This window comes from Camellia sinensis, chromosome 9, assembly GCF_055761805.1.
Source record: "Camellia sinensis isolate YWXY chromosome 9, ASM5576180v1, whole genome shotgun sequence".
Taxonomy (NCBI): domain Eukaryota; kingdom Viridiplantae; phylum Streptophyta; class Magnoliopsida; order Ericales; family Theaceae; genus Camellia; species Camellia sinensis.
The window spans coordinates 96436787-96451659 of NC_138969.1; positions in this window are offsets into that span (position 1 = coordinate 96436787).

Sequence of the window (14873 nt, forward strand, 5' to 3'; positions counted from 1 at the left end):
ATAGTGGAACACAAATCATATCAAAATACATAATCACATCATGTTAAGGACCAATTAACATATTACGGAACAGGGGTATTACATAGTGCCTCCAGATTTTCAAGGCAAAGATCACTGCTGCTAACTCTAGGTCGTGAATAGGGTAATTCTTCTCGTGTATTTTCAACTGACGTGAGCCATAAGCTACCACTTTCCCCTCTTGCATCAACACACAACCCAAACCCTCTCGTGAGGCATCACAATAAACCGCATAACCCAACCCTCTCTCCGGAATAATCAACACCGGAGCGGTAGTCAATCTAACTTTCAACTCTTGGAACGACTTTTCACAAGTCTCACTCCACACAAACTTGACTCCCTTCCGAGTCAGCCTAGTCAACGGTGACGCTAACCTGGAGAAATCTTTCACAAACCGACGGTAATACCCAGCTAATCCCAGAAAACTGCGGATCTCAAACACACTCTTAGGCTGTGCCCAATCTTGCACTGCCTCAACCTTGGATGTATCAACAGACACTCCTTCCCCGGATACCACGTGGCCTAAGAATTTGACTTCCCTCAGCCAGAACTCACACTTCCCAAACTTGGCATACAGCCTATGGGCTCTAAGTAACTCAAGCACCACTCTCAAGTGTGCCTCGTGCTCCTCCTCAGAAGACGAATAGATAAGGATGTCATCCACGAAGACAACCACAAATCGATCTAAGAACTCCCGGAAAACCCGGTTCATCAAGTCCATAAAGACTGCCGGTGCATTGGTAAGCCCAAATGGCATCACCAGAAACTCATAATGGCCATACCGCGTACGGAATGCCGTTTTCGGAATATCCTCATCCCTGACCCTCAGCTGGTGGTAACCCGATCTCAAGTCTATCTTAGAGAAACAAAGGGAACCCTTCAACTGGTCAAACAAATCATCTATACGGGGCATAGGATACTTATTCTTAACCGTAGCCCGATTCAACTTCCGGTAGTCTATACACAATCTCAAGGCACCATCTTTCTTTTTAACAAAGAGGGCCGGTGCTCCCCACGGTGAAACACTAGGGCGAACAAAGCCCTTATCTAGCAATTCCTGGAGCTGAACTTTCAACTCAACCAACTCTGCTGGAGCAAAACGGTAAGGTGCCATAGAAATCGGCGCCGTACCAGGCACTAAATCAATAGAGAACTCTATCTCTCGGTGAGGTGGCAAACTAACAAGATCTTCGGGAAAAACATCCGAATACTCACAAACCACCCTCGGCAATACATGCTGGGTCTCACCACTCTCACCACTCTCAAAACTGGCAAGTAGACTACTAAGCTCACTTCGCCCTCGCGAATCATACCCCGGTGGCAAAACACTACCAACCCGGTCTCCCAAGAAATGGAACCACTCCCCGCTCAAGGTACACAATGTAACCCTCTGGCGGTAGCAATCAATAACAGCCCGGTATGACGATAACCAGTCCATACCCAAAATAACATCAAAACCCTTCATGGGCATGACAACAAACGGAAAAGGAAGCCTATAGTCGGCGACCTCTATATCACATCCTCTAACACCCTGTTTCAGGATCAACTCACCACCCAAAGGCGATACCACACAAATAGGAGATGCTAACTGTGCTAACTCCAATTCCAAAACAGATGCAAATGCAGCAGATACAAAAGAATGAGATGCACCCGTGTCTATCAACACACTAGCAACTGAGTTGCAAAACAGAAAAGTACCTCTCACTACTGATGGAGCTGGTACTAAATCCTGCGCGGTAACAGCATACACGCGCCCCGTAGGCCCCTGGTCTACCTGCTCACCTCTCGGAGCAAAAGACTGCTGCACAGACTGGGATGACGAAGCCCCCGGATTGGCCCTCGAGGCCTGCACAGACTGAGCTGGCTGAAAACCCTGCGTCTGCCTAGAACCAGACGCTCCCGAAGTGGCACTCAACTGTGGGCAAAACCTCTTCATGTGCCCAGGTTGTCCACACTGATAACAAGTCAAGAGCTGCCCCCTGCCCAAACTCTGACTCTGCGGTCTAGCTGAAGAAGAAGCAGCTTTCTGACCCCCACCCTTCTGCGGGCACACAGATACCTTGTGACCCAGCTGGCCACACTTGTAACAAGTAAATTCCCCCTGACTGCCTCTCCCCGAGCCTACACTCGGCACTGGAAAGGTCGATCTAGAGACTGCACCCTGAGACTGCTGAGGGTTATAACCCCTCTGCCTCCTACCATCACTCTGACTATCCTGGCTCCTCTTGGAGCCTCTCTGACCCTCATCCTCCTCCTGCATCATAAGCTCCATATGAGCTGCAGCGTCCACTAGGTGTCTATATTCTCGAATATAAGACCCACCAATTCTCAACTTAAGGCCCCGCCTCAATTTCCGCTCAAACTCATAGCAACGGCGTTCCTCAGACGCCACCAGTTCAGGTGCAAACCTAGACAGACTAGTAAAGGTAGCCTCAAACTCGGCCACTGACAAGCCCTGCTGATTAAGCCGGCTAAACTGATCCCTCAGCTTCTCCCTAGCTGCTGCTGATAAAAACCTCTCCTGAAAAGCATTCACAAACGCCTCCCAAGTACCACCAACACGAGCTTTCTCGTACTTCCACCATTGACCCGCATCTCCCTTCAGTTGGAAGGATGCCAAGGTCACTTTCAGTGCTCCGTCCTCGATGCCAAGCATCTCAAACGTCTTCGTTGTCTGTTCGAGCCATTCATCTGCCTTAAGCGGCTCTTTAGGATCCCCGATAAACTCGTCCGGATTACACCGAAAGAACTCCCTCTTCAAGAAGGAAGGCCCTGTCTCAGCTGCCTGATTCCCAGCTCTAAGAATACCCAAAGCTCCTGCTATCTCTCTGGCCAAGGCACCCATAGCCTGCTGACCCACTGGCTCGGCCACATTGGCCTGCCCAACTCCCTCCTGCACTGCCGGAATCTCACCCTGTAACGGTACTTCCTGCCTCGCAGGTCTACCACGCCTAGCACCTCTTCCTCGTCCTGACATCCTAATAAAGGCAACACAGAACATTAGCACATTCACGAATGTGCCGAAACTAAACACTCACGTCCTCATGCATGGACAACTGTAATTCACTCCACATAAGCACATAAACACATAAGCACTTACGAATTTCATTTCCGGATAATGATAGTCCCGAGGCGTTACTAGAGTTCCGGTTAGAAATAGCATTGATCAAGTGCCTTTCCAACAAGACTCCCAGAAACTCAAGGATCCAATCAACATCCTAGAAATTAAATCCCATACCCACATAGTCACATAAGCATGTCATCAAATAAGCACATAGCATATGGTACTACATCTAAGTCTCTACCAAGCGAGACAAACCCATTGTGATCCTAATCACTTCCCACGTACCCAAAGTATTCGAACCCGGTACGCTCTGATACCAAGTTGTAACGCCCTCAAAATAATAACAATAAACCCATCAGATAAGACATGCATTTACATTTAGACTAACCGCATTCCTTTCATTCATTAGAATTCCAAGACATAAGTATTACATGTTAACCTCATAACAAAATGCCCTACGGGCTTACAGCTTTCCAAGTTAACACTTGGTTACAACAAAGAGTTCTAACTCGTTTACACATTAAGCCCTTGGCTTGAAATTACATGTAATACATCAAAAGTAAAACGACAAAACTATGCCCGCCACAAGCCTCCCAGCTATGTCCTTGGAGGTGGCATGCTTCCTGTACCTGAAAATGATATTCCCATATAGGGTGAGCCACAGCCCAGTAGAAATACACTAAACCAACCATGGACAATGACTAAAACATTAGCAATTGATAGTTGGTCAACACTGATACAATCACATAAATTTCATATTTATGTCAACGACTTACAAGTCCCAATTACTTTTCATTTTCCCTTTTTCAACAGATAAGCATGCTAGCTCTATCATCATTTCCACAGATATGTATAAAACTATATCTCACATTCAGATAAGCATAAAAGCTATATCCACAATCTCAACAGATATGTATATCAACAATATCCACAGATAAGCATACAAGCTGTATCTACACTCTACAACAGATATGTATATCAACAATATCCACAGATAAGCATACAAGCTGTATCCACACTCTACAACAGATATGTATATCAACAATATCCACAGATAAGCATACAAGCTGTATCCACACTTCACAAAGATAAGCATATGAGCTCTATCTTCACTTCTCTAGACAAGCATATGAGCTCTGTCTACGGAGTTCATCCCCTATCTCCTCCCAATACCTATCCGGTTTAGAGGTACATCCCCTATCTTCCCCTAAACCGCGGAGTACATCCCCTATCTCCTCCTCTACACATAACGTATATAAACACATTGGTTCTATATACAATCACACAATACACACAATTAATGTATTCTATCAACCGTCAAGTTCCATGACACATTCCATTGATTAGTTTTCGTTTACCTAATCATCATGCATTGTCTACAACAATCTCGACTATCCTCCACCGATAGCCCAAAGCAGTTATTTCTAAAACAGAAAATAAATGCACAAATGGATATTCAATCAACATTTCATTTCCTCATTTCTCACCAATTAATTATCCCAATTAATTAAACAATGTAATTAGGTCATTTTCCATAATTACTATTTCAACCCTTAGGTCCCATTTTCATCAATGATTCAACAATCATTCTATTTTTCTATGCCAAACATGCATCTAGGTTTATTATGAATAAAACCCCAACTTTTGTAAAAATACACAAAAGCCCCAAACTTTCACAAATTTACCAAACCAAGCCCAACATCTCAAAATACCAAAATTTAAAGACAAAACCCATAGAGAGGAGTAGGTTATCCCTACCTCGAATTCGGAGTTCCAAAGGAGAAGACGACAAAACCCAACGTGCTCCAAAACCCGAGATTTTCAGATTAAAATGAAGCCCTCGACGATCAACAACTTTTTTGTAAAGGCCAAAGGTGAGTAAATCACTCCTACTAGATCAAAACCTAGAGAGAAGGTAGAGTCTAGAGTGAGAGGCTCAACAATGGTGTTTTTGGAAAAGTAAGAGAGAGAAGAGAAAGTGAAAAGTGATTTGAAAAGTCACAATTTCGGGATTTAAACCCAGTCTTCCGCTCGAGCGTAAAACACCCCGCTCGAGCGGCCACTCACAAACTTCCGCTCGAGCGGCCAACCTCCCGCTCGAGCGCAGAATGCACTCGCCCAGCACTTTTGCAGAACCAGACCTCCGCTCGAGCTCCCAACCTTACGCTCGAGCTCACAACACTGCACAACAAGATACTGGATGGACGTAATCTACGCTCGAGCGCCAACACCTCCGCTCGAGCGTACAGGCCAAAAATCTGGGCAACTAGTTTTGGTTTCTAAACTCAACCAACCTGTAACAAACCCGCTCAACACATCCTATAACTCAAATACAAAGTAAGAAAGGATGTAAACAAGATAATAAACAACTACCAACATCCACGGACACATGTCCGGATCACGGTATAACAAAGGTAAACCCGGGATCGCTATAATATAAGTTTGTGAGTGTGTTTTGTGCTCAAAAGTGTATAGGGAATTGGTGTATTTTATAGAAAAATTGGTGTGGAAAGTCCAAATTGCCCTTTGGTTGGAAATGAATTGGATATTTTGAATTTAGTTTGAATTCAATGGAATGTAGGATGATTATGAAGCCTAATTGTGTACCAAAAGATGGTCTCGTTCGGGTTACGGCCTAAGTAATCTAACTTAGTTACAAGTACAAGACAAATACATAATGCATTTGTACCTTGGTCAAATATTCTTCCTAAAATCAAGCAATTTGTCTCCAAAGTACATATATATATCTAGGGGGTGGTCGGCCCATATGGGGTGGATTTGAACGGATTTTTATTTTTATTTTGTGTACAATTTGTATACTATTCGTAGATATTTTTGTGTACAAAAGATTTAAATAAGTTTAAAGGTACAACATGTATATATTTATATATAATAGTACTAACTTGGAGCTAATAAAAATGTGAGGCCTTTGGCTTTAACTTATAAATTGGAACATTTATTAAATTAAATTAGGGTTAGAGAATCTAATTCGATTTAGATTTCATGTTTCAAATAAAAGGCTATCAATTGACGAACATGATGAAAACTGGAAAATTCTAGTGTTTCAAGTGGTAAATCCGTATTTAGGGAGTCATTTAATCAGTATTAGGGTATTAGAAATGATTCCTAGGTTACCAAAATCGATTTGGGTTTGCAAGTTTTCGCTTATAGGGTTAAAGTTGAAATTATTTAGGAAATAAACAAGGGTCTTCATTACAATATTCCAAAAGTAAGGGACTTTTAAGAAAATAAATTTTTTAGGGGCCTCACAACTTATCCTCCTTAAAACAGTTTCATTCTCGAAATTTAACTATACAATGCTTTCAAATAATTGGGGGTAGTTTGCCTTCATCAAATCTTTGCGTTCCCATGTAGACTCTTCAATCCCTTGATGATGCCAAAGCACTTTTACTAAATGAACCGTCTTGCCCCTAAGTTTCTTCTCTTGATTATCTTGTATTACTACAGGTCCTTCTTCAAAGGTAACATCCTTGTCGAGACTGATTCTTTCCCAATTGACGACGTGCGAATGATCTGTGAGGCATTTCTGCAACATAGATACATGAAAGACATTGTGTATCCTTATTAACTGCGGGGGTAGTGCTAGTTGATATGCAACTCCACCCACTTTCTCCAGTATTTCGAATGGTCCTATATACCATAGTGATAGCTTCCCTTTCCTTCCAAAATGTACGATCTCGTGCCTAGGTTGCACCTTTAGGAACACGTGGTCACCTACTTCGAACATCAGTGATCTTCTCCGCCTATCCACATAATTCTTTTAACAGTCTTGATTAGTCTTTAACCATTATCGGATCAGTTTGACTTTCTCAGTAGTCTCTAGGACAAGTTCGATACCTATTATATTTGCTTCACCTACTTCAGTCCAACAAATTGGCGATCTACAAAGTTGCCCATATAATGCTCCAAAAGGCACCACACCAATGTTGGCTTGAAAACTGTTGTTATAGGAGAATTCAATTAAAGGTAGGTATCGCTCCCAACTTCCTTGAAAATCCATTACATATGCTCTCAACATATCTTCGAGTGTCTGGATGCTATGCTCAAATTGTCCATTTGTCTGTGGATGAAAAGTAGTGCTAAAACATAACTCGGTACCCAAAACTTCTTGCAAACTTCCCCAAAAATGAAAGGTGAATCATGGATTGTGATTCGATACAATGGATACCGGAATTCCATGTAGTCAAATGTTTTTTCCAATATAGAGTTTGCACATGGACTCTAAAGTGTCAGTTATCTTATAGGGAATATAAAATATGCTGACTTTGTGAGGCGATCCACTATTACCCATATAGCATTACGCCCTATGGGTTCCTGGGCAACTCGGTCACAAAGTCTATCATCACGTGCTCCCATTTCCATTCAACTATTGGCAGGGGCTACAACGTTCCTCCTGGTTTCTGATGTTTTACCTTCACTGGCTGGCACATTAGGCATCTTGCTTCAAATTTATCCATATCCTTCTTCATTCCGCTCCACCAATACTACATTTTCAAATCTTGGTATATTTTAGTTCCTTCTGGATGTACCGCAAATACAGAGTGATGACATTCCTCAAGTACTTTTTCTCTAAGCAGCTCGTCATTTGGTACAAACAATCTACTTTGATAACTTAAACTCCCACTAGGGTGAATTGCCCAATTGAGCATTGGTTCTCCTGATTCCAAACGTGCCTTAACATAGGCTATTTGTTGATCATGCTTCTGGGCCTCCGTGATCACACTTATTAACTTAGGCATCACATTTTGTGCACCAAGGCATACCTTCGTGTCTTAAGTCTTTACCTGAGCGTCTTAATCATATCCCATTCTTTTACGGCTAATTTTGCTATCATTTCCCTACTCTTGCGACTCAGCATTTCTGCCACTACATTAGATTTACCGGGATGATATGAGAGAGTGAACTAGAAATCCTCAAGGTACTCCATCCACCGTCTCTGTCTCAAGTTAAGGTCCTTCTGTGTAAATAGATACTTCAAGTTCTTGTGATCTGTGAAAATCTCAAATTGTTCCCCATACAGGTAATGTCGCCATTGCTTTAGAGCAAAAACTACGGCCGCCAATTCCAAGTCATGCATTGGACAGTTTTGCTCATGTGGTTTCAACTACTTGGAAACATGCGACTACCTTTTCATTTTGCATGAGCACACAACCTAACCCTTCCTTAGATGCATTGCAATACACAGTGTACCCTACTTCTTATTCCAAGATGATCAAAATTGGTGCACTAGTTAATCTTGTCTTTAGCTCTTGGAAGGATTTTTCATAGGCTTCGTCCCATTTATATTTTACTCCATTTTACGTCAAACGAGTCATTGGTCTGGCTAGTTTGGAGAAATCTTGAATGAACCTTTGGTAGTAACCAGCCAATCCTAAGAAACTATAAATTTCTGACACAGTTTTCGGTTGTCTCCAATCTAAGAGTGCTTTTACCTTGGTTGGATCCACCGCAATCCAATTCTCAAACAATACATGTCCTAAGAATTTCACTTCTTTTAACCAGAAATCACATTTTCTTGCCTTGGTATACAACTGATTGTCTCTAAGAACTTGAAGAACAATCCTTAAATGTTGCTAAAGCTCTTCCTCAGACCTTGAATATACCAAAATATCATCAATGAACATCACTACAAATTGGTCAAGATATGGTGTGAAGATTTTGTTCATTAGGCTCATAAATACTATTAGCGTGTTGGTTAGTCAAGGGCATTACTACAAACTCGTAGTGACCATATCTGGTTCGAAAGGTAGTCTTTGATATATCCTCATCCTTGACTCGTAGTTGATGGTAACCCGACCTGAGATTGATCTTTGAATAATACTTTAAGCCTCTAAGTTGATCAAAAATATCATCAATCCTTGGGAACGGGTATTGATTCTTGATCGTGACTTGGTTGAGTTGATGATAATCAATGCATAGTCTCAACGACCCATCCTTCGTTTTAGCAAACAGAGCAGCTGTTTGTAGACGTGCCCGAACGTCACGGCTCCGCGCGTGAATGGCGCGAAAATCCGTTTCGTTCATTTGCTACTACAGTTCGGACTCAATGTCACGGTTCTGAATCTAATCTTACAAAGTGCAATGCAAGACCGATAAATCACCAAAGAGTCCAAATCCGGCAAATCGTTTTGGAAAACTGATTTTTATAAAAAGTGCCAAACATGGCCTGCTTTGCCAGATACAGAGTCGCCACCTAAATGTTTTTGTTTTGGGAAATTTAGGAAACCCGGACTCGTGCCTAAGGCCACGTGTCTGTCATCACCAAAGTTGCCTCGGCTCGAAAACTTGGGTACAAGAGGGGAAGGTCATGCAATGAGCACCCCCGCTCGCCCGATCAAAGGATCGGCCTTTACTAAGCATGATATGTTATTTTTGAAAACACGAGTTCTTATTCTGGTTTATTAGCTAGCTTACTACGTGATGCACAAAGCATACAAGTATAGACTAGATCGCCTAAGTTGGAACAAAACATCTCATGTTTGTTTGAAATGGTTTGAAGGTGCTACTCGCAAGTAGGCTAAGACATGGATTTGCCACCCTCAAGTGAGCTGAGAAAACATGAGTGGGCTTAAAGCTCGCATTTCAATGAATTGTTCCAATTCAAGCAATCCAACCTTCACCCACAGGCATTCAGGCAGTTATATCATTTAAGCAAATAGCCTCATGGCAATCAATAACACACATGCAGGGATGCCAAAGCATAAAAGCTTACCTAGTACTCAGAGCCAAAACAATAGCTAATTACTAATCAATGCATGATCCTAGCTATGTTAAGATGCCTAATGCAACACATGCAAAATGCAACTAAAAATAGGCTCGGCTATTCTAAGATGGCATATGAGAGGCAACTTGATAACATGTTGTTGAACACATATTCAAGTAAATGTATTTAAAATACAATGCAGTTAGTATGATGCGCCAAGCCCGGTGCATGCAAGACAGATGACTGGATGCAAACATACAAGCATAAGGATGCTAATCAAATCATGACCTAGAACTAACCATCGTAAGCAGTTAAGTAAAAGGGAGAAAGACGTGGGGTTGGAAGACATTCATACACACACGCACACTTATTACAACAATACGCCCTCTCGACGGAGGGTCCAAATAAATAATACAAGCTAGCTACGCTAAGCTATTCTAACTAGTCTAATAATCTAATTAGACTAATTATTACATAATCAAATTGAATATTAGCTAAGCTAAGCTAATTAAGAATTTACAACGATGAATTAAATTAGCTAACACATTAACTAATTAATTACAAATTAACTAACTATACAAAGCAGTTAAAAAGGCCTCGAGAAGAGGGGCATATGCATGCTCGATTGGCTTCGCTCGGAAATCCGTTGCCATGCCTCATGTTGCCTCTGTTTCACACTTCTACACCTCTGAAAATTATGCCAACTTCTGTGATGCTTCTGAACCACCTCATGGACACTATGAGAGGTCATCGGCCAAGAGAGGTGGCCATCGGCCAGTGGATAATGGCCATCGACCAAATATGAGGCTATTGGCCAAACATTTCTAGCTGATCGGCACACCAGATAGCCGATCGGCCATCTCTTCCTGCAGACTGCTCATTTTGCTGCAGCAGAGTACAAACAGGGGCATGGCAATACATTTGCAAGAAAATGTTGTGCAACTACACCCTTATCATTTTCAAAGCTCAAAGGAGTGTAGTGCTCGACTCTCGAGCCATCAATCATGTATTTCGATGCATGATGGCCAAAGAGGCCGATTTGCACAAATCAATACGGATGAAATGCACAAAAACACATAAGTGCCTTAAACTCTATCATCTTTGATCAAGAGTGTCGGCGATCGAGAATTGAGGCACATTTCATCACTTCAAGTATGAAACGTCCCTCGTTCCTCGTGTTTGGCTTAACACCCAAACCAAACACAATGCAATGCATGCAACATGAAGATGCTATACAATGCAACATAAGCATGCCAAACGTAATGCAACAAATATGCAACAATGTCATGCAAAGACAAGCATGCAACAACATGCAAAGGCAAACATGCAAAGATGGACTTAAACCAAAATGGACAGACCTCAATCATGCCCAAATCAGTGGCCAAAATGATGAAATGATGACATGAAATGCAAAACAAAGCATGCGCATGCAATGGACTATCACCTAGGCATAAGAGCACAACTCAAAAGAGTGCTCAAAGAGTGAAAAAAGTGAAAGTGTAACAACACTATAAGCTCTGAAATCATGCATGGAATGATACCAAATCAACCAAACAATGCAAGTATGGCATGCAAGAAAGCTCAAGGCTTGAAGCTAGCATAGGCACTTGCACTAAGGCTCTGCAAAACATGAAGCAAATGGCCTAAGCAAACCAAAATAGTCCTAAAGCATACCAAAGTGAGTCTAAAACATGCATGGGCCAAAGCCAAAACAAGTCAACATGAAAGGCATAAGGCATGATGCAAGTAAGGCCAACAAAGGGGATTGCACTACACCTATCGAAACCAAACATGGCATGACTTTGACAACAAAAATCAGAGTTGCATGATGGTAAAACAAGACCAAAAATACATTGAAATGATAGCCCAAAGGCCTAAACATAGAGGCATGCGCAATGACCCACTCTTAAGGCATAAAACACCAACTCTTCAAAGCATTGAAAGAATGACAAAGGCAAGTGTATGACCATGAAACATGCACTAAAATATCATTTCAAATGATGCCAAATCATGAGAATAGTCTAAGCAATGCATGCTAGTGAACTTGATACACAAAGCTAACAAGCTAGATTGAACCATGGATATGCAAAACAATGCATGCATGACTAAAACAACATCAAACAGAGCTCAAGCATGGTAAAACATGAGGGAAAGCTTCATTGAGTTGAGCCAAAACATGCAAGAATGATGGTCCAAACACATGATCCATGTTATGCTAGTATACAAGATTGCTCTACAAGTATGTGAAACATGCAAGATGCTATCAAACCAACTTAAAGTAGAGTTGAAGCATGCTAAATAACACCAAAATGTTGCTGAAATGGAACCAAAACATGCTAAGCAAACATGCTACTATTATGAGCCATTTATACTAGCATACAAAACACAAGGAAAGGGGATAACCCTCTCCTATTTGGGACCTCAAAATCACCTTTCCACTACTAAAAATCCTCTGGATTTCAGTGGTGAGAAGGCCCAAACAAGGTGGTCCCAATAGCTTAAAAGGATGGTTCAAAACAAGGCCAAACAAGGCCTAAGAGGGGGTAGACTACCCCCAACACAAAAGTGACCTTAAACAAACATCACAAGCATGAAAAATCAAAACTTTTTATAGTAGAAAGTTAAGCTTAAATCAGCAATAGGTCTAAAAGCTTAAGCCAAAACAAGGGATTAAAAGGTTAGTTTCTCACCCTTGAAGAACACCTTCAAGAACACAACTCCAGTAGCTTTTCTGAGTTCAAACCAACCCAAAAACTCTAACACTAGCTCGTAAGTACCTCAGCAACAAAAGGATGGTGTTCTAGTAGGTGTTTGTGTGCAATAGTGTGAAGAATTTACACTTTTGAGCACAAACAAGAGCAAATGGAGAGAGAGAGAGAGGTAAAATAGAGAGAGAGAGAGAGAGAGAGAGAGAGAGAGTGAGTGATATATGTTTTGTATATCAACTTTTTAGAACCTCTGGAAAGGGAGAGGGGGCTCCCTTCTTATAGAAAATCAATTCTAAAGCTTGTTGAACAAGCTTGAGTGTTGATTCAATCCTTCCATACACGTGTATGGAGGATGAGAATTGTGCTCACCAGCTTTCACAGCTAGCACAAAAATATCTGCAAAAGCAGATGGAAAGGTCTCGGCCAAGAAATATGGCCGATCGACCAAAAAGAGTGCCGATCGGCCAACACTTATGGCCGATGGCAAGAAAAGAAGGCTGATGGCACAATGCCTTAGCCGATGGGTTGTAGGGATGGCCAACAAGCCACCCTCTTCCCTCAAAAGAAAAATCACAAGTCCTTGGTCCACAACCAAGCAAAAAACAAACAAGTTGAGAGATCCTAAGGCAAGGCGCGCAGCCGAGACCTTCGGGAACTCAAAACGAACACGAGCATGGATGATCATCGAGTGTTCAAACGATGACGTCCAATTCTTGAGGACGGTCAAAAATGGGGTGTCTACAGTTGCCCCCCTTTGACAGAACTCAAAAGTCATAAGATGACGAGAGTGAATGTCGAAGCCCAGAGACGACCCATTTTTGACAAGGCCGAAGACTTAGACAAGTATACAAGATAACAAAGATATCCGCCCGCAGGCAGGGACAAGATACAAATGACATGCATGATGCCAAACATAACTTATGATCATGCAAATAAAGCTGTAACGAAGCAAATATGCAAAACAAATACAACATTTTAAGCAAGCGAATAAGAAAGAGTAGTCCTACACATTCCCGACAGAAAGGATGTAAGAAAATTATGCAATTCTCACTGCGTCTCACGCGGAGAAAACTAAAAGCAACTACCGAGGACACCCGGAGCCTCAAACACAATATATCTCAGCGTATCACACGCAGGAGAGGAAAGGACAGTGCAAGAAAGCGCAGTCATCCAGACGCGTGCCAAACGCGAGTGGAGAAGGGTAGCAGTCAAGCTGAACCGGAACTTCTCTTGAAAGAACTGTACATACAATATCGTTCGGTTTCACCAACTTCAAATGAACCATACATACAATATCGTGCTTGCAAAAAAAAGAAACTCAACAGGTACCATATAGTAGAAACACATGTTCAACGTTAGATCGAGATATCATTTCAATATGAGATAAACACATGCATATACAATGCGAGTGAGAAGGTGCATAACAATACAAGTGAAAAGATGCAAGACAATGCAACTAGAACTAGCATAACAATGCAAGTGGAACATACGCGACAACACAAGCAAGGGGTGCATAACAATGCAACCTAAGTGTACTGTCACGCCCTAAACTTGCCCCTAAAAGTTTGGGCATGACCTACACAGAAACGGACGCATAACCTGGTATACATATCATATGGGGCCTGAACGGAAGCATTTACCAATATAAATTAACATAAATAAAAGAACTGCATCCATTGAGCGACCACTATCATGCCAGGATCACAGACAGAACATAAGGCAAATAAATATACGGTGACGTGCACCAGAGAGTTAGCTATGTACAGCTATATATATATACAGACCCAGCCCTTAGAATTGGGCGTAAAACAACATGGACAGGCAAAGGAATTATATATACATCAACCTTAAGCAAACAATTAGAGTGTAAATCAAAAGTTTAGCAAAAAGGGCGGCTTTCACTTAAGTGCCTGGATACTCTGAGGTTGACAAAAGAGGCACGGATGCCATGGGTTAAAACTGACCTCCAGGTGGAGTGCCTACAGAAACAGACATAAGACAAAGTGAGTCAAGCTCAGTGAACAGTAGTACATAAACAATTTAAAGATTAACTTAATTTACTTACAATGTACACATTTCTCTAATTAGATAAGTAAATGCAAAAATCCTGTGGTTAGTCTGATTCTGTACACATTTCAGGACAGTCTTGTCGGTTCATAACTTCATAGGTTGGCCCTTGGTCTGATGGGTTCACACATTCACAAATTAGCCCTTGGCTTAACTTAGATGCATAACTTCACAAATTAGCCCTCGGCCTTTGTGATTCACAATTTCACAAGTTACAGATTCATACTTCACAAGTTAGCCCTCGGCCTCATAATTTCAGAATTCACAAGTTGGCCCTCGGCCTCATAAGTTC